This window comes from Palaemon carinicauda, chromosome 5, assembly GCF_036898095.1.
Source record: "Palaemon carinicauda isolate YSFRI2023 chromosome 5, ASM3689809v2, whole genome shotgun sequence".
Classification (NCBI taxonomy): domain Eukaryota; kingdom Metazoa; phylum Arthropoda; class Malacostraca; order Decapoda; family Palaemonidae; genus Palaemon; species Palaemon carinicauda.
In genome coordinates this window covers 172,805,665-172,810,664 of record NC_090729.1, presented here as the reverse complement: position 1 = coordinate 172,810,664, position 5,000 = coordinate 172,805,665, and positions in this window count along the sequence as shown.

Below are 5,000 nucleotides of genomic sequence, written 5' to 3'. Positions count from 1 at the left end.
GGTTTGACTTTACAACTCTTAAAAAAAGTCAAATACTAATAAAAGAAAATCTATTTCCATTCTATAACTTCTACGTCACAGAGCAACATAAGACAATTATCATCGTATCGTGAAATATCTTCATCTCTCGATGTAGTGATTGAAAATAGCCACAGTTTAGTCATAGGATGTTTTATGAATCCGTGATTTTTCTCAACCGCACATTGTTTTATAGAGACTCTGTACCAATGAAAAGGAATTATCCTTGATTTAAGGGTTGAAGGGTAAAAATATGGCTCAGTTCAGGAACGACCTATCGGCCCATCTAGATATATACACACGTAGCCTAACTGTCTTTGGAAGGTTTAACAACTAAAGAGATAGATGCCCATAAGGGTTAGAAACACGTATCAACCGCGTACCAGATTCCACCTGGAGATACCAGTTGCAAAGACTAAAGCGAGCAGAAGAAAAATATAAGTGTGAAAACATTAGAATGAATTTACATGCCACAAACGTAAATATGAGAGAGAGAGAGAGAGAGAGAGAGAGAGAGAGAGAGAGAGAGAGAGAGAGAGAGAGAGAGAGAGAGAGCATTGATTCACTGTATTAAATTTACAGTTTATTTCTCGATATCGACACGTGAATGGGTGTAGGCTACAGTACGTTACAAACATTTGAAATGATAGTGCTCAATTAATCTTATGATGATGTATGAAAACCAAAATTAATTAAAATGCCTCTTAATGAAATTAAAATGGATGAAATAAAAATTGAATGCGGTTTTTATACTTATGAATAACCACCTTTCTTTCCGGAAAAGAAAATCTTGATAAAAAAGACGCATTAGACAAATGATTAAATTTATAATAATACAAAGAAAAGTATACTTTACGAATTAATAGATAATTTTACTGCCAATATTGAAGACTTATAGGTATTTTAATGTAAAAAAATATTTACAATATTCAATAACGATTAATAAAGAAGTCGATAAAAATAAATAAAGAAAGCAGGAATTCACTACCAGTTGAAATAATACGTAAATAAATAACCAGATTAATAAAAACAAATAACCAATGTAATAAATATATGATTTGAATGAATAAGAGAAAGAATTGATACATAACTGAAAACTTTATGCAATAAAAGCAATATAGCTTCCTTGTTGTACAGATCATATTTCTACTCCCGTCACTTCAGGTATCGATTACAATGACTAATGAACTCCTTACACAACGCAAAACACGCAGGTGACTCGTTATTTCCCACAAGGCAGCATTTTTTATTGCTCCGTATCACGCTGCGGTGCTGCACTCGCACTCTTAAGGGAGATAAGACATTCGCTAAATTTCCGGGAGGAAAATAATGTATCATCCGTAGAAAATGTGAAAATCAGGTCTGGTTAGTAGAGAATGCTGTGTCAATCAGGTCTGGTTAACAAAGAATATTGTATCATTCATATCCGGTCAGTTAAAAATGATGCGTCAATCAGGTTTGATCAATAGAAAATGTGTCAATCAGATCTGGTTAGTAGAGAATGCTGTGTCAATCCTGTCTAGTCACTTAAAAATGATGTGTCAATCAGGTCTGGTTAGTAGAGAATGCTGTGTCAATCATGTCTGGTTATAAAAGAAGGCTGTGTTAATCATGTCTGGTCAGTTAAAAATGATGTGTCAATCAGGTTTAATCAGTAAAAAATGTGTATATCATGTCTGGTAGGTTAAAGATGATGTGTCAATCAGGTTTGATCAATAGAAAATGTGTCAATCAGGTCTGGTTAGTAGAGAATGCTGTGTCAATCATGTCTAGTCACTTAAAAATGATGTGTCAATCAGGTCTGGTCAGTAGAAAATGCTGTGTTAATCAGGTGTGGTTAGTAAAGGATGTTGTGTCAATCAGATCAGGTTAGTAGAGAATGCTGTGTCAATCATGTATGGTCACTTAAAAATGATGTGTCAATCAGTTCTGGCCAATCAAGTCTGGTCAGTGCAAATACTGATTCAATCATGTCTGGTCAGTAGAGAATACTGTGTCAATCAGGTCTGGTCAGTTGAAAATGTGTCAATCAAGTCTGGTCAGTAGAAATTGCTGTGTCAATCAGGTCTAGTAAGTAGAAAATTAAGTATTAATTAGGTCTTGTCAATTGACAATGTGTCAGTCAGGTCTGGTCAGTTGAAAATGTGTCAATCAGGTCTGGTCATTGGAAAATGCAGTGTTAATCAGGTCTGGTCACTGGAAAATGTGTCAATCAGGTCTGGTCACTAGAAAATGCAGTGTCAATCAGGTCTGGTCAGTTGAAAATACGACAATCAGGTCTGGTCATTAGAAATGTTGTGTCAATCAGGCCTGGTTAGTAGAAAATGTTGTATCAATAAGTTCTGGTCGGTGAAAAATGCTATATTAATCAGGTCTGGTCAGTAGAAAATGTTGTCTCGATAAGGTCTGGTCAGTAGAAAATGCTGAGTCAATCAGGTTTGGTCAGTAGAAAATGTTGTATCAATAAGTTCTGATCAGTAGAAAATGTTGTATCAATCAGGTATGGTCAGTAGAAAATGTTGTATCAATCAGGTCTGGTCTGTAGAAAATGTTGTCTCGATATGATCTGGTCAGTAGAAAATGCTGTTTCAATCAGGTTTGGTCAGTAGAAAATATTGTCTCGATAAGGTCTGATCAGTAGAAAATGCTGTGTCAATCAGGTTTGGTCAGTAGAAAATGTTGTGTCAATAAGGTCTGGTCAGTAGAAAATGCTGTATCAATCAGGTCTGGTCAGTACAGGATGCCTTCGGAACAACTCAAGTTTCCGAGACTTATCAAGTCTTGGGACGAAGATTATTCATCCGGTGACAAAGGCGGTGGGTCACCGTGAAGCCAGAAAAGTCAAATGAGGGATAGGGCGAATATATTCTGTATGGAAATGTAAGCGCAGACATATCTCAAAAAGGAAATTGACGAAACAAAAACTAATGCAGACAGAAGCTTGAACAAATACATCGCTGTTGGTGTGAAGTGGTTGTAATTTATTTGCAGTATTTATAGTAAAGGACTTATACACAATGATTTTTAAAAATCATGTCTTAATCCTTAAAGGTACAAAACATGAGCCTGGTAAGGATGCTTATTTCTAACACTTGTGATGAATCTTTGGTGTTTAGTGGCAAGGGCAATGGGACACGTAAAAGTCCAAAACCCTAACGAGGGTGGGGAGGAAAGTGTTAAAATAGACATTGTTTTCGATTTGAGTGGCATATTACATAAGAGACTGAAAACCGTAGAAAATAAAAACCAAGACTCAAATTGAACTTTATCATTACATCATACAAAAACTTCTTTAATAAAACCCAGAAAATCAAAATAAAAAAAAATCAAGAGGGATGATTCTTTTCTTCATAATTAATCATGAAATCTAAAAAAAACACAAACAATGAATATAAAGATAAAAATCTAGAGCGCTTTTCCCGAATTCCAGATCGGATAAAGAGCAGAGGGCGATAAATGATCAGGTCGGCCGGGTAGACGATTAACATAACAGCCCACTAAAAGCCTATATCATCAAGGAAAAAAATTCTTCAATATTAGTCCCCCCTTCTCTCTCTCTCTCTCTCTCTCTCTCTCTCTCTCTCTCTCTCTCTCTCTCTCTCTCTCTCTCTCTCCTGAGTCACTATAAGGATACTTTCCAATAATTTTCTCTCTTTTTTTAACTCCTGAAAGACTCCTTTCTCTTTTCTCTCTCTAAGGCAATATTATATTTCCCACTTCTTTTATCTGTTTGTTTTCCTCCTCTTCTCTTCTCTCTTTGTTTTCTTCCATTTGTCTTCTCTTTTTGTTTTCCTCCTCTTCTCTCTTCTGTTTGTTTTCCTCCTCTTCTCTCTTCTGTTTGTTTTCCTCCTCTTCTCTCTTCTGTTTGTTTTCCTCCTCTTCTCTCTTCTGTTTGTTTTCCTCCACTTCTCTTCTACGCTTCTTTTTTCTACTATTGCCCTTCTCAATCTCATCTGTACTCTTCTACTTCAATCATATGTTTATCATACTCTCGATTCTCTCAAATACCTCCCCTCACTCTTTTGCAATTTCCTCCCCCCTAATAACCTTCCATCCAAAGTTCCCCTTTTTCCCCTTTCTGTTCTGTTTCCATTAACCCATTCCCTGCTTGCCTTCATGTTAGCCTTTTATTCTATTATATATTTTCCCCTCAAACGCTATATCATTATCATTAGATATTATCATTTATAATCTTCACAGGCTTCATCTTGCCTTTATATAAGAGCATCAGCATCATCCTCTCTCTCTCTCTCTCTCTCTCTCTCTCTCTCTCTCGGTAGCCGAAGAGAGCGAGAGCCAGTTCGGACCAAGTGTAGTTCCATCAGGCAGAAAATCCAATTCAGGAGCAATCGGCCACAGAGGTTTGGAAAAAAAAAGAAAAAAAAAGGAGCCTGAAAGAGGAAGGGAAAAAAAAAGCCGAAACGAAGGGAGGGTAGTGGTAAGGGGGGGGATATACAGGTTAGTATTCATAAATTCCTTAGTTTATGTGTATCGAAAAAGGCGTCCCGAAAATATCCGGTGCCCCTTTTTTTTTCCTTCCCTCTCCCTCTCACTCTCTCCCTCTCCGGGTTTTTGAACACAGGCCCAGGTAATAATTGTAGCGATTATCGTCAAGCGAACGATAGGCGAGTATTAGCTGCCTCGACGCCATTCGAGCCCATTACGGCACACTTATAAATCACCACTACGATCCCCCCCCACCCCCCGCCCCACCCACCACACTACTCCTCATTGGCCCCCTTCCCCCAATTCCTCCAGGTCCCGGGGCCCCCTCTTTGGTCCAGCCCTAAAACTCCAAGCCCTCGCCGTAGCAGTAACAACATCATCCCCAAAACCCTTTTCATCCTTAGCTCTCTCTCTCTCTCTCTCTCTCTCTCTCTCTCTCTCTCTCTCTCTCTCTCTCTCTCTCTCTCTCTCTCTATATATATATATATATATATATATAGTAACCTTACCCCCTCCTTTCTCCCCTCCACTCCAAT